This window comes from Corvus hawaiiensis, chromosome 19 (assembly GCF_020740725.1).
Source record: "Corvus hawaiiensis isolate bCorHaw1 chromosome 19, bCorHaw1.pri.cur, whole genome shotgun sequence".
NCBI classification, from domain to species: domain Eukaryota; kingdom Metazoa; phylum Chordata; class Aves; order Passeriformes; family Corvidae; genus Corvus; species Corvus hawaiiensis.
Window position 1 is genome coordinate 6135648 of NC_063231.1, and position 22477 is coordinate 6158124.

General features: G+C 41.7%; 1 protein-coding gene and 2 long non-coding RNA genes across 3 annotated transcripts in view; 2 read left to right on the plus strand and 1 right to left on the minus strand.

The window, feature by feature from the left end:
- Positions 1–22477, plus strand: part of CA10 (carbonic anhydrase 10) — a 188317-nt gene that overhangs the window by 78973 nt on the left and 86867 nt on the right. The window lies entirely within an intron of this gene.
- Positions 1–22477, minus strand: part of LOC125335748 — a 104122-nt gene that overhangs the window by 6675 nt on the left and 74970 nt on the right. The window contains exon 2 of the long non-coding RNA XR_007207537.1: positions 6390–6499. This is a non-coding gene — a long non-coding RNA (uncharacterized LOC125335748). The remainder of the gene's footprint in view (positions 1–6389; positions 6500–22477) is intronic.
- On the plus strand, positions 2967–5418 carry LOC125335747. Its single transcript, XR_007207536.1, has 2 exons — positions 2967–3068; positions 4367–5418. It is a non-coding gene; the product is annotated as an uncharacterized LOC125335747 (long non-coding RNA).

The following is a 22477-nucleotide window of genomic DNA, read 5'->3' on the forward strand; positions in this document are numbered from 1 at the left end:
TCTATGCATCACAATATAATGGCAACATTTAGCAGCTTCTAAACTAAAACAGGGTAGGAGAAAAGAGATTTATGGCTTGAAATCAGTTAAATGGTTTCTGTGCCAGCTAGTTCTGATTCCATGCTGTTCAATCAATTCAGAGTATTACTAGCATTTTTCTCAAGAGTGCAATATATGAAAACTGCCAAGCTTTGCTTTGGTGATTACTAAAAGGACAGATACTGCTATGAACCATATTTCAGCACTGCAGGAATATAAAAAATGAATTGTTAGAAATGGTCCAGGAGGAATGGATAGCAATAAGACATCAATGTCATCTGTAAACTGACTTGTGATAAATTTTTAGAGGTCTTAATAATATGATTTTTGATTTAGAGTGGCTTTGGAAAGTCAAAAGTCTGATGCAAACATCAGAAACTTTAATGAATAAAAAATGAAACATAGTACTGCCGCTCAAATATTTTTTTAACGTTTCTAATGCTTCTGCAGTTCTGCATGTTCTGGAATGTGTTAGTGAGTGACCTGGTAGTGGAACCTGCAGGTTAAAGTAATTTGTTTATTCACCCTCATCATGGAATTTAGAACAGGACAAAAAGGCTGCGTTTTATTTCAGAGGTACCTGCAGATTTTGCTGTTAGTAGATTGTGCATAGGGAAAAACACATTCAGGGTCTACATCTTACCCTATACTGGGACCTCTCTTTCCTTATTGCTTCAGTTGTCCTTGAGATTGCATCAGTTCGGAATATGTGACATCTTGGTGTGTTCTCACTTTCTGGTTGTCTCTGACACAGATCACCCATGAAATGAGTCCTGAACAGGCACAAGAATATACATCTGCAGCTTCTTCATAGCATAAAGGGGTTTTTTGCTCCAGTGTAACTACTCTGCTTGACATTTTATCTTGTCTGGTGCCATAAAACAAGCTCACTGCTCTGTCGTGGGAAATTTCCTGGGAGATCCTAGACCTGGAGAGCAATTCAGTCCCCAAACAGCACTGTAGCCTCACGTTGCGCTCGAGATATGACTTCAATTTGGCAGCAGGACCTTTCAAATCACGTGTTACTGTCTCTCAGCTGCAGTTGCATGGTGATTCAAAGCAGTCCGTGGTGTCCTAGCAAAGGTGCCTGTGCTGTCCCTGGAAATGCACTCAGTGGTTGTAATCAGAAACATCAACAGGATCTGCTTTTCTGGACACTGGGCAGCAGATCCATTAGAAGGTTAAAGTTGTTATTGAAGCTGAGCTAACAGATCCCAGCCAAAGGTCTTGCCCATCCTTTCTCCCTCCTCATGTTTATTTCAATAAGTTGCTTTCCACTTTTCAGTCCCTAATGATGAGACTTAGAAAAAAAAGATTGGAGCAGCAGCTGGCCTCTAGCTACAGTTTGATATATTCAAAGGAATTTTCACATTTGCCCACACTGCTTAATGCCCCTTTCTTTTTTGCTAGTAGACACCGTGTGCTGCATTGATAGTATCTTATTTGGATTTATTTCATCCTGCACTTAGGTCTATTTATAAACCTAGATATTTATTTCAAGCCTTGCAGAAGTAAAAGTAACATATACCTTGTCTGTGTATGTGATTCTCGACTTAGGGCTGTAGTCACTGGTACGAAAAAGGCTGAAGATTTTTTTCTCTCACACTGATCCTGTTGTTGTAGTAAAGGTGTGCAAGTCTCCTCACACCATATGCTTTAAATGAAACATAGTTTTGTATTTTAGCACTGTTAAAACACATTTCCTGGACTCAAAATGATGATTCTTTGCTTTTTTTTCTTGTTACAAACATTAATAAATGTATGACATTGAAATGTAGTAAAATATAATAATACGTTATTTAAAGTGGGTATTTTTGACACAATATCAATGAAATGTTGTTAACTGAGAGCCCACTATAATGGATGGGCATGTTCCATGTCATTTTGTACACAGAATTTGAAGCATATTATCAAGGTCAGGATATCTGGGGAAGGTGCAGGCATGTCCAGGGTTGTTGTTCAGCTGCCACCAGTTGAGGAGGCAAAACCCTTGCCATGCCAAACAGAATTAGTAAGAATCCATATCCCTCTCCTCCTGGTAAATCCTGACCTCAGCATTTACAAGTTTGTGTCTGCAGTTCAATGGCAAAAGGCTGCAATTTCTGTACATTGGAGATTTCTTTTTCTTCTCAGAAGGCAACTGTTGGTTACCTGTTCTGATCGGTCCATCCTTTAGGATGGTGCCATTCAGGACTTTGAGTAGCTATGTTGCTATGTGGCTGCCACCCCCTGTGTCTAAAATGGCTCTGGGATTCTGCAAGTGTGGATTGGCACATAAGTGGGGACTTGATAATGTGTGTAAGGTGTCAGCTGCCCATCTGGGCAGGTGCCACACTTTCACTGAAGCTGTTTGTGGCAGCAAGGTGCTGATCCAGCTTTCCAAAGAGCTCGGCAAACAGCAGGCACAGGGATTTCTGGTGGCAGCTGTGAAGTGGGAGCTGTCAGGGCCTCAGTTCCTGACAAATTGGACGTAGCCATTAACGAAGTGAGGGAAAAGATTCTTTTTTTTTTTTTCTCACTTTCATCCAAAATGGTTAAATCAAGAAATCACTACATATTCAGCAGGGATTTCTGCCTTGCAGCTGGAGCAGGTACTGTGTGAGACACACGTCAGCTCTGCTGTGAGATAAATGACACTGCTGCCAGGGTAAAAAAGGTGCCATTCCCAATTCTGAGTAGCAGTTTGGTGCTGGATAGAAGTGCAAGTTCATTGTTTCTCCTTCCAGAACTGTTAATCTGTGATGGTTGAAAATTGAAGCAGGCACAGTTTGCTTATAAATGGAAGAATTAAACTATGTATTTTAGGATTAGATGCTAGAAAGGAGCTTAAGGGGAAAAACTGAAAAACTGTCGTCAATGAACGGTATCTAATAATCAAAAACAAATCTGTGGATCAGCAGCTCCTCATCTAATTGGGATCTGGAGGGTGGAGCAGTGGAAACATTTAAGCTGTGTGTCATCCAGCAGGCTGAGGGAAACCATCAGTACATGGTTCTGCAGCAGAGGAGGAAAATGTACATAAATTGGGGGTAAGAAACTGTTCTTACTATAACAGTGTGTGTTACAGGGGCTTATAGACCTTAGAAGAAAACTGGAAAGATGAAATAATCCTTTTGCATGTACCCTTTTTTATTTGGGATGTGTTGTTCCTGTACAGAAAGTGACAGAGACTCAGAGCTCGTAGTGGTACTGTTGGTGTGTGGTAGCCCTGTGTCACTTAGGTAAGCGTTTAAATCAGTACCTCTTTGTCTGTGTTATGTAATTTCCAACTGAATCAATTAGAAATAAGCATTTTTACCTCCAGCTTTTTTATCAAGTCATTGCTTGTGTCCCTGAGCAACAAACAGACCCAAACTACCAGGGTAGGTCTGACAATGGAAATTTTAGCTTTTATGATGGGAAGATAAGAGAAGAAAGTTTAACTTGACTGCCAAAAATCATTGAGCAGCTTGTTTTAACTGGAAAATGTGAAGAAGGAGATGAAAATAAACATTTTCTCCTGTAAGCTTGCATAGAAGAAGAATGTGTTCTGCATTCTTATTCACTGTAACAACTCGGTGCCACCTGTCTCAGGGAGGCTGTTCAGGAGGAGAGGATGTTTCACAGAGCACGTCACGCTGCCACATAGATACATTTGGGATATACACTGGGATGAGGAGGAAGGGGAAGAGTGGGCAAGGGCTAATAAGGACAAATTGTGTCTCTTTGCTCTCTGTGGATGTTTACAAAGGAATGCTTAAAAAGAAAAAAGAAATGGCTTTAGCCTTTATTCCTTTATCCTTTCTTCTGTGCCCCAGCCAGCAGCTGGAGGCAGCACATCAACATTGTAATTTGCTGCTGATGGAATTAAACCTGTGCACTCACATTTCTGCAGTCCCCCTTTTCCTGCCACTCTGCAAGGAGTGCAGAGAAACTTATCACAGATATGACTTTAAATCCCAGCATCTTCCAGGGCTATGCCAATGGCAGCACAGCTGTGCTGAGGAGGCACTTAAAAGCTCCTTTGAAGATCCTTTGCCTTCACTAAGTATTTAGTCTTAACCATGTATTTCATCTAGTTCTGTATCAGGTAGCACTATTTAAGACCTCTACTCAAAACAGCGTTCAAATGTACTGAGCAAAGAAGCCTTTGAGGGGAAAAAAAAAGGATTAAAATGTGAATTATTTTTAATCATACAGATGTACTTACGATATTGTCACAGCCCTTCCAAATCACTGTATTTGTGTGTTTTGTTTGGTAAAGTATATTATTTATGTGATGGACATGAATAGCTACTTTTGAGTGACTCAAATGGTGCAGATACACATTTGTGATCTCTTCTTTCAGTGCTGTACTAAAAACCACAGGGCTGCTGTGGTTTCCGTAGCCGGAAGATAGATTGGGATGTAAATCCCTGTTGGACAGATATGGGGCTATTTACTGGGTATTGCTCAATTAGAAGCACAGAAACACTGTTAAAGAGCCCTCCTGGTTTGATGTTGCCCAGGGACATACTGAATGCTGGAGACAGAAGCTCTGCCCTCCGAACCTCCCTGCCAGGATGGATTTGGCATGGACAGAAGGCAGTGATATTGGAGATCCTTGGATTCATCAACCACAACAGGAAATCCATGCCTCTAAATCTCAACTCCAGGCTTAAAACTTTGGCACTTTGTCTTGTCTATTAGAAACCACCTCAGTGCAAGTAAACCACTGGCTACCCATGACCAGATGGATGTTGCATCCAGGTTTTTCACAGTGCTTACACCACATTTCTTTTATAGATGGATACTTACAGAATATTGTTCGGAAGTAAAGGGATGTATGCCAGTTTTGGACAGAATATTCCTCTTACCAAGTTTTGTGCCACCTACTTACCCATTTGTCTCAACCTAATCTCCCAAGTCTTTGAATTAGCTACATGTGATTTTTGTATCTTGTTTGATTTTTTGAGAGGCCTTTTTGTGACGAGTCTTTTGTTAACACAAAGTGTTCCATAAGCAGAAGAAATAATGCAGTGTGGTTTTCTACAGAATCTCATTTTAGCTTCTTTCATTTTAGCCTCTGTCTCCCATTGTCACTTCTCCACTACTCCACAGATCCCCTCATTAAATGACAAAGGCAGAAGATGCTGTGGCTATTTCCAAGTTCTTTGTGCCAGTGGATGCTCCTGCTGACTGCCCAGTTGACTGCTACTAACAGGAACTCTATAATACTCTGTATTACGGAGTTTTACCTGCCTGGTCCTCAGCACAAAGTTGGTTTGCTCTTTTCTTCTAGCCAATTTTCACAAAATACTGAGATTTCTTCTTTGTCAGAGCTGGATGAACTGGCCAGGAGATAATGGAATTTGTGTGGGGAAAATAGGAAACTCTTCCCAAAACAGTTTGTTACTATTATAATGAATTATTTGCAGTATATTTAATCATAGGCACTTACTAAAAGCAGTGTCTGTGAAGACAGGAGCTAAGTGACAAACAGGGAATTTTACAGGTAGATGTATATTAAAGGAAGAAATTGCATATCCTGCAGGTTGCCACTGATCACATCACCACAACAGTGTTTGGCTGCTGTTTTCTCCAGCAGAAATGCATCATTTTCAATATCTTTCAGGGAGCACAGCACTGAGGACTCACCATCATAAGCAAAATGAAGTTAATAAATTAATAAAAATATAGCATTCCTTGGATAAAAATCTTAAGGAGTCTCTCACCCTAAGGAGTTTTCCTTCTTGCTTTAGAAAATCCTACAGCATTTGCTCATTAATGATCTGCTATTTCCTTACAGTTGTGATAAATGTCAGTCAGGGAGGTAAAGCAGCGCAAAGCCTTCTGAGAGCTGCTGCAAACTGCAGTGCAAACACACTGTAAGGACTGTGGGACTTACTTACCCTGAGCAAGGGCACAGCCAAAATCCTCCCTAGCTCCATGGTCAAGGCTCACAGGCCAAAGGGGCACGAGGGAATCTGCTCAGAAGTACCAAAGCCAGCTCAGAGAACCAGCAGAGGAATCAGTTAAGTTATGAAAACAGGGTGTCTGAGCTTGCACTGCACAGCTGCTCTGGAGCTCAGCCAGCCAGCCACAGTGGCCATTTCTGCATTCGTGCCCATGGCTTGGGGGAAACCTCTGCCCAAACAGCAGGGTATTTGTATGGACTGGTATTTTTCAAATGTCATGTTCTTTAAATGCTGTTTGAAGTTGAAGGTTTGCTCAGTTCCCCTTAGAATATCACTGCAAATATCGCCAAGATGTTTATATGTGTCCAGCTGCTTCATCGCCTCCTTTTCCTATGCTCCCAAAAGAGTGCAAGGAAAGAGGAGAAAATATTTAGCAGGGAGAAGTCTGAAACCATTTTCATGATGAATGCTCACCTCTGCAAGGGAAGGCATAATATCTTCATGAAAGGACCAATCCTTCATTCTCAATGACTGTTGTGTTGTGTGCATGGCTGCCTGGATTGCTGATCGTTACCCCTCATCCCCTACAAAATAAGCCAAAAATGTAAAATCAGAAACACATTTATGAATATTTTCCTCACCACAAAGTCTAGAATATGTTTGTTCATTGAAGGTTGCGCTAATGAAAACCTCTACAAGGTTGTCTTGGTTTGAAAGACAGGTGTCTGCCAAGGAAGGTGGGAACCTCTCCTGGAATGGAAAATGGGACCCCCTTCCCTCTAAATTAATAGAACTGAAATTAGCGGGCTTTCAGGCAAAGACCTGGGAAAAGGAATAGCAGTTCTTTACATGTATATCTATGTGTATGTGTGTATAACAAGGCAAACAAACAGCAGCAACGCCAGCACCAACCACGAGAAGCAGAAACCCGGCAGCAGCCTCTCCCGGCCGCAGCACCTTCCCCTCGCTGCAGCTCCGCTCGCGGCCGCCAGGGGCGCTGCTGGCTCCCGGCCGGGCAGGGCGGGTGCGGCGATTCCCCGCGCCTGCAGGGGGCGCTGTGCCGCCAGCTCAGGTGCTTCTCCCTCACGTGGTAATGGCGGGTGGGCTGGACGGTGAAAAATGAGCTGCAGCAGGAACCTTGAGCGGCGGCTGGGATGGCAGAGGCAGGCACATCCCCCGAGGTGCCAAACAAAATGCAGCAGGAAACTCCGCAGCCCCAGCAGGAGCCGCGGGGGTTGGGCGGACACTAGGTGCTGCGTTAGAGTGTAGCTAAAAAGCCTGAGGCAGTGGCAGAAATCAGCGGAGCTGGGTAGCAGCAGCTGGGCCTCTCTTCTGCTGCACACAGCCAGGGCAATGCACCCTCCGGGAAGGGGACATGGTTGGGGTCCCGGGTTTCTCCCCTGAGGCACCCAAGCAGGTGGTGAGGGTCCTTTCCAATCAGATCAGACATCAAAAAGGTCCCAGTGCAATAACTGCTCTCGTGAGCAAGGGCTCATCCACAGTAAGGAAGAAGCAGTCCAGGGCTGGGCTGTGGCAGTGGATTCTCCCTGCAGTAAGCAACAGCTCGACTGTCCTCTTCTGATGCTGAGAGCCAGAGAGCAAGAGGAGCTGAGCCCAGCCCCTCACCCCCAGCCAAAATCTCGCAGTATCTCTGTCCTTCCCAAGAGAATACCCCTCTGCTATGATAGTGCAGCCAGCTGCACTACTCCCCCTCCCTCTTGGCCACATCTTTTGTTGCTCTTAAGTACTGGTCATTATTGTCTTTTAGCAACAGATGGGACAAAAATTCCAGGAGAGAACAAAACAAAAGGAAAAATCTTAACCCCCTACAAAGGTACTAGGTCAGAACCCAGAAATCATCACAGTTCAGGAAGTGTTTCACTTGCATCTCCATTATTCTTTGGGTGAAAACCTGTTTCATTCCCAGATGTCTGATAATGCAGTTAATAATGAGGTATTTCACAGTACATTTTCTCAGCTAGTTCTGGGCTCTCTGATTATCTCATTTAAAGGATTATGTATTCCTTTGACCAATGGATTTTGCTCGTATCCTCTCCTCCATTTAGACTTGTCTTTTCCTGAAAGCCCTTTAGCTATAAAACCACATATTGTTTCAACATCTAAAATCCTTTGTCTAGTAATGTTGGTCCTTTTTTAAATGCCCCACTGTGCCCTGCATAACTAATCACGAGCAAAGGGATGTGCAGTGAACTGAAGAGATTCCTAAAAAGAGGAACTACTGGGAGGAGTGAAAAACTTGAACTTTTCTTCCTGCCTCTGCGAGATACCATCTGTTATCTTCAAAAGGTTTGGTACTCCTGTGGAGGTGATTGCTGGAGAGAGAGAGCTGTGCTGGTGTGGGAACATGCAGCAACATTTAACCAAACACTCCACACAGAAATTAGGAACAGTATTACAGCATCTGGTGGATGTAATGGGAGAATAAACCAGCTGTGCTGGATGAAATATTGAGTATGTCAAATTATTACAACAAACTTTATAAATATTACTGTTAGTCTGACCGCAATCATTTTTTAATAGCATGAGAAGACAGAGAGCGTAGTTCTGCACACCAAATGCTGTGAAAAAGAATGATGCTGCTGTAGAGAACAAGAGAACCAGCTCCCAATTAGAGCAGGCAGAGACTAACTGCAAACAAGAAGGGAACTGGAACAGCAATTCCAGAATGAGAAAGATAGTTCTCATCTCAGGATCTGCCATAGTAGCAAGAGTCCACAAAGCATTAAAGAGATATATTTTGCAATTTTTTGCAAAATGAAAGTTACATTTCTTTGGCTTTTTATGGTATTTTGAGCCCAGTCAATAAGCTTTATGACCTGTATCCTCTCTTGGCTCATTGAAGCTGACTGGGCTATCAGCTTTCTGTCCTGGTGCACTACAGATGGGCACTCACACGTTATTTAATGACTCAAATGGACACTTTTGGTGATACTGGATTCTTCAATGAGATACGTAATTATTCCCAGCTTATGCAGCTTTTATTGAATTATTATTGAAAACATAATTTCATGCTTGGTTAAGCTGTAAATTTAATTCATTCTCTAGCAAGATTTAGGAACAAATATGATACTACCAGTGCTACTCCAAGGACAGGAGAGGCAGTTGTAGCTACCCAGAAAGTCTGAACTGGCTGAGCACTCACTGGTTGGTTTTCAGCAATTCCTACTCATATATTCAAAAGTGCAGGAGAAATTTTTCCATCTAAAGTACACCAGTTGTGAAAATTGTCACTTAGTTGTAATACATAGGTTGAGTCTTGTGAGTACATTGCAGTCCCAGTTAGTTGGATAAAATGGAATTGTCACTGGGCTTTTTGGTGGCTTCACGACACAGATGATTCTTTGAGTGGGCAAAGGACTTGTGGCTGCTTAGGGCTTTTCACTGACCAAAAATTCAACATCTTAGTTGTGTGTGCATCAATTGGGCACTTCCACAAGACTTGCCCAGTCAGTGAGAATTGTCTGAACACAGACTGTGTGCAAGGGACACCCTCTTTTTTGTTTTCATCACAAAATCCAAGAGAGGCTGAGCTGGATAAAGCCATGGATTGCTTTATGCAGGACTGACAGGAAGCTCTGTCAGTCAGCACTGCCTTGAGTCTGTCTGTTGAACAGAACTTGTCTGCTTTAATTCTTATTTCTCTCCAGAAACATGAACTCGTATTCATCTGCTTAACACAGGCATCTACGAATAGCCTGCGGAAATGCCTGCTTTTCTTAAGTAAGAAAAACCTAGCTTTTAGATGCCTGAAGTTTAATGAAATTAATTTCCCCCCTTGTTTCTTGAATATAAAGCAGTTCAGACTGTCTCTGACACCTCAGAGTACATGCATCATAAACTAAAGGTGCAAGAAAAACTTTCAGTGAATTTGACGAGGTAAAAGGGTAAAAGCATTCACTAGAAATATATTTTTTCATAATAGATTGGAATTTATGGAAACCCTTAATGACTTCATATTTAAATCATTTATTTAGCATCTGCAATATTTCTTGCTTCAGTAGTCCTCATTTTTATCTTACTAATTCATCTTAGAAGCACAGTGAAATATATTTAATATAATTTTTTCTTTAACAATCAAGATTATTTAATTATTTTTGCAACTTTGTGCAACATAAACATGTATCACAAGCATTATGTCTTTGACTCTTACTGGCTCAACTGGCAGTATTTGATTATAAAGCCCATGTCATTCTATGCAGGTGAAGAGCCAGAACCAGACACTGGTAAGTATGATGCTTTCCTGGAAGTCAGTAACACATTAAAATGAGTAGGTCTTTTATGCCACAACTCCCCAACTTATATTTTAAGAAGCCCTGCCTACCTACAGAATGTTTCATCATTTTTCTAAAAAGAATCGGGTAATATTTTACCTTGAAACAGCAAGGTTTAGTCCTTTTCCTTTTGCTCTGCTTGAATTTCTGCATTTCTGCACTGACTCTACAGAGACCAATGAGAACTTCTTCTGGCCTGTTGGTGTTTGCAGTTAACTTTAATTTCAGAACTTTTGAACACTCTTGTGTATGGATTTGAGTTTCTTCACAACCTTTTGAAGCTGAGGATGCAGCATATAGTAATTAACGCCCTAGTCACCTTTAGCAGGTTAACTGATTTATTAGGCACAACTGAGAACGGGACCCTGAGATAAGTCCAGCGATCCCTACGACAAAGCAGAACTGTAAACAGTGCGCACAAGACTGGGTGCTCTTTCAGCAGACAAGTACCAGGGGAGCACCTGAGGAGTTCTTAGAGCCTCTTTTCAAACGGGATTGAGTTCATTTTTCAGTCCGTTCTTTGACTGGTCCATCTAGCATGTCTCCGATTGGCTCGTCCCAGGGTGCATTTCTGACCAATCATTTGTTAACAAGTCCATCCCATTGGTTGACTTGTTCACCAGTCCAGGTCCAGAATGATGTCATTATTCCTGTGGTGAGGTTCTAGAAAATTCTTCCCATTAGTCCTTTCACGTATTACCCCCATCTAGTGGTTACATAAAGGCATTACACCAGCACATCAGCATGCAATATGACTTAATTAATATTAACTTCCAATTATGAAAAGTCGGCCCCCAACATAGCAACTCATTAACTTTGTAACATGCAACTAGCCTATGAAAGCCAAACCGCCTATAACAACATCTCACTGGCTCAATTTTTCATTAACCACATTTTGCTTATTTTACTTTAACACAGAATCTCATTGCAGTCAGTGGAGCAGCTTTTGGCAATCAAAGGAAAGTATTTGGGAGTGGATAGCAAACAGTCTTTGTTGTAGTTGAGGAATTGGTGGCTATGTGTCTTGGGGATGGTTTTTATCCCATATCCATTTTTTTTGTTTCGTTTCTGTTTTTGTGTCTGGAATGGTCACGTCCTGTTTCCCCACACCTCCCCCGCCCCAGCTCCGGGTGCATCATGATGGGTGAGAGCCAGCCTGGGATTTGCTGCGAGAGTTGGGGGCGGGGGGCGGCTGCTTCCTTCTGGCAGAGCGATCCTCTCAGCAGCCAGGCAGCGCAGCGCCTTTGACGAGAGGTACTGTTGCCATGTGGATTTTGCCCATTTCTTTTTTTTCCTTTCCCTTCGGCCCTGTGACTGGGCCTTGCTGGCTCGCTCCTCTGCTCCTTTGCTTGCCTGGGAGCCCAGAGCCAGTGCGTGCTGCGCCGGGAGCACGCTGTCCCCTGCCAGGGCCGCCCCCTCTGCACAGCCTGACCCCAAGACCAGACATCGCTGGTGAGCTTCCCAGGGGAGCGATTCCCTGCCCAGCCCCGCTTGCTCTGCCGCTGCCTCAGGGATTCCTGCTACCTTTTAACCCGATGCCCGGACACCCCGTGGCTTTCTGCTAGGGCTGCGGAGTTTCTGCTGTATTTGTTTGCTACCCCTGGTGTGCCCACCTCCGCCATTTCAATCACTTCTCCGAGGTTTCCTGCTACAGCTCATTCCGCCATCCGGAGGGGCACTGGGACCGGCTGCCCCGGGGGTTTGCAAAGGAAGCTCCTTTTCTCTCTCTCCTGCCGTCCAGCCGCCATCGCCGTGTGGAGAGGCGGCCGAGCTGGCGGCACAGCGCCCCCTGCAGGCGCGGGGAATCGCCGCACCCGCCCTGCCCGGCCGGGAGCCAGCAGCGCCCCTGGCGGCCGCGAGCGGAGCTGCAGCGAGGGGAAGGTGCTGCGGCCGGGAGAGGCTGCTGCCGGGTTTCTGCTTCTGGTGGTTGGTGCTGGCGTTGCTGCTGTTTGTTTGCCTTGTTATACACACATACACATAGATATACATGTAAAGAACTGCTATTCCTTTTCCCAGGTCTTTGCCTGAAAGCCCGCTAATTTCAAAGTTCTATTAATTTAGAGGGAAGGGGGTCCCATTTTCCATTCCAAGGCAGGTTTCCGCCTGCCTTGGCGAATACCTGTCCTTTAAACCAAGACAATATGTTAAATAGTATAAATGCTGCTAAGGAGTAAAAAACCCCTGATTTTTGCCAAACATATTTGAAACAGAAAATAGTTTAATGCATAAAAACTGGCATAACAGCGAAGTTGTGGGGGGGGGGGGGAGGGTCCCGAGTGCAGGGGAGCCAGCCAGAGTAACGACACGTACACGAATACAATTTGAGCATCGTTCTCCACCTTATTGTTTACTTACACCAACTTATATCTACTTTGGAAAGATTCACGCCCTATTCCCACGAGACGGCCTCTCAGCAGCGGGGGAGCCGACCAGTGTATAACTTTGCCAAGGATTTTCAAGGCTGCCTGCTGCCAGGTGTCTTCCAGGCCTGCCTGCAGCCAGGGGCCAGTTCAGGGGTTTTTCCACAGCCACCCTGGGTTGACCAGACTTTCCTGGGGTGTCATATGCCCCTGTTCCACAAGGAATCCCTCTACAGTGAAGCTATAATTATTTTAATATAATTTTAATTATCAAATCTATGTTTCTACAGTAGAACATGCTGAGTGTGGGCTTGAGAAATCACTGGAAGCGAAAAATTATTACTTAGTCAAATACCATGATTTAATGAATTAGCCTGATTGAAAAATAAGATAGTCACTAGAATTTTCCTGGCATAGAAAAGCCACTTAACAGCCAAAATTCTAAATTAAAGGCAATTATTAAAAAAAACCACAAAGCAAACCCCACGGGGGAGTAGTAAATTCATAATTTCTACTGAGTAAGAATTGGCAAACTTCTTGTCAATAACTGTAAAACACCTTATATGCAAAAATACTTCAGGACATTAAAGACAAGGCAAGGTATTTGGCCCTATGCCTTTGCATTCAGTACACAATTTATTTCAGCTTTACTTTTCTATTTTCCAGTAAGCCTTTCTTCTCCTTCTTCTCTGTAACACAGGGCTACACAGAAGTCAGGAATTCTAGTGAGACTGGAGTTTTTGTGCAGTAGTGAGGTGTGTCTGTCACTGCTTGCTTTGATGTTATGCTGGACTCCACTTTGAGTCTTTGTTCTCAAACCCAGCTCCTGCACACCTTGGTATTGTGATGTATTGACCAAAGTAAAAATACCTCCAAAATAACTTTAAAGATACTTGCATTGAATATGCAATTTTTCTATCTCTGGCTGTTGCAGGAAGTAAAACTACTCTTTTATCCTATAAAGCCTTGATTAGCTTCTCCTGGTCTTGATATCCTTTTAGAAAAGGTTCCTTGCAAGTGCAGGTAGTGTTTCTCTGTTGCCAAAGGAAGTGCTCTCTTTAATACCACATTTTTCTCATTTAAATACTTTCTCAGTGTTCTGCTCTTTTATGTTTGCAGCTGTTTTAAAGCACCTTAGCTGAAGCCTTTTGAAGTAAAATACACACAAATGCCCTTTATGAGCCTTTCTGGCTTTGTCTCTCACCATCCCTAATAATTTTCTTGGAATGCATACATCTTCCGTTGGCAGTTGCAGATGGGCTTGCCAGAGTGGCTCTCAGCAAACAAGAGCGCATTTTAGAGGATCAGCAGAGTGCCTGTGAAATCATTGCACTGCATTATTATAGCTTATCTTTCTACTTTCATGGTCTGTAGTCCTCATATGGATTTATTTCATCTGTGCTTGCACACAGCTTTGATGGTGCCTTGTACCCTGCCCTGCTTAGACCCACCATAAAGCCTCACACTTAAAGGATAATGCTTATGATGGAGGAAGTATACAGGGCAATAAACAGCTTTTGCAGGTGATTAAACACACTGAAGCAAAGCTGAGGCATTTGAAAACCCCAAAAGCTGTTCATTGTAAGCACAGCAACACGTCAGCTGTGTTCAACAAGCCACAACATTAAATAAAAGCTTCTGCCTTGTCTTACAAAGGCTGGGAGGTTTTGTCCACCAAATAGATCTTTCCTTCTCATTTCTAATGGTGTGGGTGGCTTTCTTTGTGTCACATATGGTTTAACAGGAGATGGTTCCTGAGTAATTGCTTGGGATAAAAGCAGCAGAATGTCTTTCTTCAAATCACTGTGGAGGTTCTTGATGACAGTCCTTTCCTCCTCTTCTGCCCCACAAGAATCCCCTTTTATTCCCAGCTTCTTTTTCCCCTCTTGCTACTACTTCCATTGTCCATTTCATCATTTAATTTCTTAGGTTTTATTTTATTTTATTTTGGTTTGGGGTTTTTTTCTATTCAATGGTGTCTTCACCTCCACTCTCCTCAGCACTTCACACAGTTTTCCTAACAAGAATGCCTGAGGCTGGAACATTCAGCCACTTAAAGGAAGGGGTTAGAGCTGCAGTACCATGAGTCACAACATTTGTAGTGTCAGGGAATCTCTGTTCCACAAATAGCACTGCTTTGGTAATGATGAGCTATCTAAAACCAAACAGCCTTTTTTAGCAATTAAAATTTACCAAACCATGTGATCTTCAAGAGTAGTTTCTTTAAAACAGGATGAGACTTTATTCCAATGGAGGGACATTTGATAAATTCATGCAGATTTCTGTGGGTCTTCCTATCAAATGCAGTGAATAAAACTGCATTTACTATTTTCCAATTTACTGGTAATTACAATAGTAGATACCACCATGGCTATTTGTGCAAGTCAGACTTCAGTTAACTGCTGGCACAAACTGCATGACAGATAAATATGTCATAGGCCAATAACCCTCACAGAAGACTGTAATTTTCTGTGGATATCAATGGAAGGGAACTTAGAGTCTAATGAAAGAATAGTTAATATGTTGCAGTGGTTCACAAAGACAACATTTTTGCTGTTTATTGCTGAGAATTACAGCACAGTCTTCTTCATTTATAAATTAGATCTTGAGGCAGTATCTTCTATGAAAGCAAAATATGAAAGGAATAATGGAGGTTTGGAACCAGCTGAGACTGAAGCTGTATGCTGTGAAACAGAATTCATAGATAAAGTGATCAGGAAAAAATCTGGTTGGTAATTCCAGGTAGGAGTTGGCTGAGGTTTTTTCTTCTTTCGTCTTGTCCTTTAATAATTTTTACAAGAGCAATGTTTTAGGGAAACTGGTATTTACTCATTTATACGTGGAAAAACATCACAGTAGCATTGTATAAACTCTGTGTATGTTACATTCTTGTCTCAGATAAACACAAATCCAGCATAATTCTGGATTTGCACCAGTATTACTGAAATGCAGATCTATCCTTGAATGTCTTTATCCATTGTGCCCTGTTAAGTTTATCTAGGGCAAATCCTGAACCACTAAAACCACGGCTCAACAGGGAGAGGGGCATCCCTTACCCTCATGGAGAGGCAACCAGGGCATTCCTGGCACAGCAGCTCTGTGGGGAATTGCAAGAACTGCCTGCAGATATGAGCAGGGCTTGTGCTGACTCCTTGGGAAGGCAAACCCGGAGCAGGCACTGGTGTGATAAGGAAAAACACACCCAGGAAAAATGTACTGCATCTGCAGTCACTGGGATACAGGCAGGGTAACTGCTCTGCTTATCGCGGATTGTGCTGTGCCTTTCCAGGGAGTGCAGAGATGTCACCTCCTGAACGACAAAGAGGACAACTGACTGCTTCCTGGGAAGGCAGAAAATCCTCAGGTGTTACTTGAAAACATGCCAAGGATTTCAGCTGTCACATTCAGAATGGGAGTTAAAGCTAATGATAGAAAGCGTATTTTAGGAATCTCGTTTTTCTCTAAAAGGGATATGAGTTGTTTGCTCCCATTTCAGGTTAGGAAGGAAGCTCTCAGAGACTGATTTGGATTGTTTCTTCCAAATGTTAATCCTCCAACTCTGTTCTGCATTTACTCTTTTCTTGTCAGGCTCTGTAATGAATATGATGTAAACAACATCCTCAGGTAGCTTTTGATACTTATTGTGTACCTTCAAATATAGTCAGAATAATACAAAGAACAAATTTGGAGAAATAGAATAGGATGATTATTCTTCTAATTTTTCAATCATTTTGAGTTAAGCAAGACTGGTTTTGTAAATAGATTTTCTCTTTTTTTTTTTCCCCCAAATATGTTACATTTTTCATTCATTAATTTCACCTATATATTATATATAACTAAAAGAATGTTTTCTTGATGAGCAGTCAGTAAAGCTAGATGCTTTTAGTGGGAGTTCTTGGGTTGAAATAGATTTGGTGGGGCTTTTTCCCCCTGTTGTACTTTCCATCAAAATGTTTGTTACTCATTGTAATTAAAAAACATAAATTCTGTGGTTTTCTGCACTATGGGGATAAATGCCACAGTAAAGACTAATTGAAGAGAAACAAAGCTGTTCCTTTTTTTTTTTTTTTTTTAAAATCTGAAACATAAAGTCATTCCTGTTTCAAAATTTTCAGAGGAAACTTTGCAAGACTCCTGGGACCATATTTTCAACATAGTTCCATACCTAATGAAGATTTACAAATGTTCTGAATCCCATTTTCATCAACAGAACTTAGTGTCAGAATGTCTTTGCCTCTCAAAATCACTTCAAGTGTTTATTTGTATCTCAAGGACGGAATTAGTTTTAAAACTCTGACTCTTAAACTTCTGTGAGGTAAATGATCACTTAGGGCAGTGTTGTCCTCCGCTAGATTAAATAGACTTCTGATATTGTATCTGCATCTGAATAGGTTTTCTTTTCATCCAGAGTTAATATGAAATATACTGCATTTCATATTTGCTGCATGAAAGGAAGATTGATTTATTTCAGGAACTTTATAGACTATTTTATTATTCACATCAAGGTCTCATCTATTCCCTCTGCATTCATATTTTATAGTACTTTAACTGATTGATTTGATTTGACCCAACACTTTGATGGCACCTTTGCCATGGAGGCTGCACAGACATAACACAAATAATTTACTTGATTCTTTTCAAATCTATTTACCTTACCCTTGGGTTATTTAAGGAACTTCTGGCCTTTTGGTTCTGACCAGATTAACCAGTAGACAAAGGCACGTAAAACACAAGTCCCCAGTCCCCAGGAGTAAAATCCTTACTTACTCACTTACATCATCATATTTGCAGTGCTGTACAATACAATTGTTTTCATTCTAATGCAGCAAAGACTTCAGAAGTTAGCCCTAAATTTGTCTAATTTCCAAAGCACCTCCTGGTCCTTGTTTTATTCTATCTGGACTACCAGGTTTCATCTCCACTGAAGTCACATGAACAATATTGACTCTCGCCCCTGTCTGAATTTGCCCATTTTGTGACACAGGAAGGAAGATAAGTTTTTATTCCCCAAACCTTGGTTTTACTGCAATATATGAGGTAGCTGTGATGGTGAGGCAGAAACAGATCCTGAATCTCTGCTCTCTACAAACAGGCATTCTATTCTGCATTATCCTTCCTCAATTTGAAACAGTTTAGAACTCTGCTGCACTGATCAGTCAGAAGCCCTTAATAAACTACTTGGAAATGCAGCCTAGATAGCAATTCCTAAAAAAAAAAAAAAAAAAAAAAAAAGTGTTTAAAGTATTTTTAGAGAAAATAGCAAAGTAAGTCTGGGTATATTTTAAGATTTCTTTCCCTTTATTTGTTTTGTTCCCTGTTCTCCATGTTCCTCTATTCCAGTGCAGGAAAAACCAGTCAAGACAGTTTTGTTGTACCTGGGGATTATCACAGGATTTGGTCCTTCTGGTATTAAACTTCCTACTGCTTTCACAGTTTTGAATGTGTTTCTGATTGAGATTATGGCTCATTCAGAATCTTCTCTAAATTTACACTAAATTTACGTTTGTGGTTGCTTCCATACATACACTTTGTGGTTCCAACACAAATGCAAAAACTCTTTCTTAAATATATTCCTATAGTAGGTCATAGTCCTGCAACCCCTGAAGCAAAACTTGCTTAATGGCAAAGTTGCAGAGAAAAACACATCAGAAAGGCAAATCCATCATCTTTCATTAGGAAGAGAAACACCTGTCCTGCACATGTGTGTAAAGTCCTGCTCAGTGAATCTGATTAATTACGCTGTAATTCTAATGTCCTATAAAAAGAAGTACTGGAGGAATTCTGTAATAGAAGTTACTGCTATTCTCAAAGGTATCATCAGCTAATAAAGAAATCACATTAATAATCTAAATTTCAAGGTAAAACTTATATATCTCTGTTTTTATGATTTTCAAACTGTTAATTCACATACTTTGGTGTAGGTTGACTTAGTATTGGCAAGGAACTCTACTCCAAACTGTTACTTTATAATTCTTTTTCATGTTTCCTTTCTTGGCTTGTTTTTCTGTTTTGTTGTGGTTTTTTATCCAAAAATCCAAGTGCTAGCATACATTCTTTGGCCAAAATCTTTACATCACAAGGATGAAAAACTGCTGGTGACGGCGTGGCTTTTAGGTGTCACCTTTCTTTACAAATCCTATTTTATGTTTCATTTTCTGGCATCACTTCAGTTTACAAACATGACAAGACTGTTTTAAATCTCAGAAAAAGGTAAAATAAAGTGTCCGAATAACAGGTTATAAGTGGAGAGCTTATTTCTCTTTGACTGGAAAGCTTTCAACATCTGGCTTCGGCAAACAAAGGCCTTTTTGAAATGGTATTTGGGCAGTGACTGAACCCACGTGGAGGATGTATTTACAGCACAGGAGATGTCAAATAACAGTCAAAGTAATTTGGGCATCACAGGAAATAACAGGAGTGACTCTAGTGCTTTCTGTGAAAACCTTCAAATTCCCATTTCATTAAAAATTCCACTCTGCAGCTGGTAGCAGAGATTACTGGGTTTCACCATCTGTGCAGATTAATGTTTCCTAAAGGAGGATGAATGCAACAGATGAGATGGTTGGCTTTTCAGATCAAACAAAACCTCAAAGTAGAATCTCTTCACTGACTCTTGCATCTTACACCTGTTTCCTTTTAATCACATGACTGAATTGTTTAGGAGAAACAATTCCAGCTTTCCTTAAAGCTGATTAATTTGAAGATTGCAGATCACCAAGATTCTTGTGGGCTGGTAGCTGTGGAGAATTGGTGATTTTACTGAGTAGATTTTATTACAGATTGGTTGAACATCTCCTATAGATGTTACTGTGTTCATATCCAAGAAAAATGTCTTCACCCAACATGCACAGTGATTTAAAAGCATCCCAGTGTGTGCTCCAGGCTGGATTAGCAGTGACAACCAATATAGGGAAGCTCAGCTGCCTCCAATCCACACTCCTGTTGTTTTCAGTCTCATCTCTTTCTTTTTGACTGTCCATAACTAATCTTTCCAGGGGACTGAGCATGTGATTCATTTAAATTGTGTTTTTAAATCAATCCTGTGTCACTACATATCTTACAGTGTTATAATTTTCAAGTTACATTAGCTTCACCACACATCAAACACTGAAATAAATTCTTGGCAGTGATCACTGTACTAGGATTCATCAGTAAAATTAATAGAGTGTCTGGGTTTGCCAGGAAATGGGATCATTAATTTGACTATTTCTTGAGGGCAAGAAAGGAAAGCATGGTACCTGCTTACCAAACCAGGTATCAATCCCTCCCTGGGTTTCCTGATAAATATTCTGGTTATTTCCCTGAAATACAGGATGTTTTACTCTGTTCTGATGGCCAACTTCGGACACTGCTGCTGAGAGAAAGCAGATCCATGGCATGGTGGGCTCAGCAGCCTCCTGGAGAGGAGAAGCAAGAAGGGTTGGAACCAGGAGTGGGCACTGCCCCATCCAGGGCAGGGACTGCCAGAGCCTCCTGTTCCTGAAAAAGACACTTGGCCCTGTGTAAGGAACAGAACAGCACAGGGTGTTACCATCCCCATGGATTAAAGACTAAAAAAGCCCATCACCCCAGAAACCACTTGCTAATACAAACACGAAAGTGGGTAATTAACCTCACTGGCAACATTGCTCTCCCTTGCATTTTCCTTTTATTGAAACCCAGCTGTTCACTGGCTGTTGCCACGGGTTACCAGCACTCACATTCAAGGTCATTGATGAAAAGCAAGTCTTTGCCCCCTGGATATTTCCCACTTTCTTGGAAACTTGCATCCTAGAATAAATTCCTTTAAAACAATGTATTTTGGTCAGTGTAGCGCTTGCGTTTGTTGTTTTTTTAAATTTCCATTCACTGCACTTCTTTGGTCAGTCCATTACTGCTCCTCTGTGTTAATTGTAAGGAGCAATATCCCAAATTGCTCCTGGTTCGAGGAATGTCTCAGAAATGTGTCACAGTGTCACCAAGGCTGCTCTGCCCTCCATTAGGACAGACTGGTGACACCAGACTGTATATGCAGAGCCCCAGAGTGCTGTGGAACCAGCAAAGCTCCTCTGTGTGTATTCTACCTGAGCAGCTGCAAGTCTGTTCATTCTGGTATTTTGAACATGTTTAAAATTGTCTTTTCCCCTTTCTGTAGCATTGGTGACTCATTTAGAGAGTTTTCTGCCGAGGAAATAGTTTATAGAATGCATTAAAACATTTTCAGAGGTAAAAAGTCAGAGTTTCATGGAAAGGGAAAAAGTCCATTTTTCTAAATGGGAGTTTTGTGGTGATTCATCATGCAGTTCTACTTTATATGATTTTCAAATGGTTAGCAGTGTTCAGTATTGTTTAAATTGGGTTTTATTCTGGTTTTTTGTTTAACCTGTATTTGTCCATTGTTTGGTTTACACTTTTTATGTAAATAAGCTGCCTGGTTGTGAGAGAGAAATTAATATTTTCAAATATGTTTGATGTTGTCTGTGAGCTCCCCTTGCATTTTTATTGTTTTGTCAGCTTTCCAAGCCAATATTTTTCTCTAGAAAGATGCTACTTAAGAAATGAGTATCTGGGAACAGAGGGACAAAATTACAGCTTTGCTTAGGTGAACATAATTGCTTTTGATGCAAGTGGGAGTTTCCGTTGTTTATTTGGTGTGTAATTTGGAAAAGCGCATTTTACATCTAACTTGACCCAGATTTTCCTTCATCGTATTTGTGAGATAGAGGGAACCAGCACAGCAGACATCAAAGTGTTTGTTTGGTACCTACCCTGGCCTGAGAGTATAAACTTTGAAGTATTTTCCAGAGAGCTAGAAGTGAAGAGACCTACCAGCTCTACCTCACCTCAGAGGGAATTCTCTGTCCCAGACTCAGCCCAGCTTTGCCAGAGGTGCCCAGTTGGCATCTAAAGGCACTGAAGTGTTTTAGGCTGGCTTATGGAAGGTGCAAATGACGGTATTTACCTATTTTACAAGCAAATTATGATGAAGAAGTATTAATTGCTTCCAGTGTAGTGGATAGATTTAAAAACTCACCAGGAGGGCTTTGCAGCTTCCCCATGGAAGTCTCCTTGATGGATAAATGTCGGCCCCATCTCAGCAGAACAGTTGTCACCCTCAAAGTGTTTCAAGTGCTGGTGTTACAGCTGACAGGGGAGGCAGCTGCACTGGAGCTGGGGCTGGAGCTGGGATGTAGCTGTAGGATCACAGATGCTGGAATGGGGTGAGGAAGGATGGAACCTACACACAGGTGGAGCAGGAGCTAAGAAGGATACACAAAACCACAGCAAAAGCACAAGATGGATGGGGATTCATCCTTTATAGGATAAACACTGTCACTTTATTTGTTCTATGTGCATATTCATGGCAGGCTCTCAGTGCTGAGGATGGGAAGGTGCCTGTGTGGCTTCCAGTCTGTCACAAACTTTCCTGTGAAGCACAGAGCAGCTTTGTGGACTGGTACAGAAATTCAGAGTGTAGAGCTTAATTGGAGCAGTGTTTGTGCTTCACTTCAGGAGTCAAGGCTGATCCTCTCTTTTGTTTCATCTCCCCTCCTTTCTTCCCTTCATAGCCCAAACACTTGCAGAGGATTTTGAATTAATTTACATCCTGCAGAGGATAAATGGCAGAAACTGTTTCTTACAGTTCTGCATTAGGACTGACTTCTGGAAGTTTTGCAAGGAAATCTTGTCACTTCTTATTCCATCAGGAGAGACGTATTCCTTTGGAATGTAGTCACTCTTTGTGACCTGTGAGGCAGCATTTCTCTGATGGACCTCATCTTCCACTCCCACCTGGGTGAGGTGGACGTGTGCACCTGTCAAAATGCACTTGCTTCATGCTGTGAAACAATTGGTTGGACAATGGAGCTGCTTTGAATTTACGTGAGTGAATCATCCCACAACCCTTCTAGTGTTTGTGGGATTGGGCCCT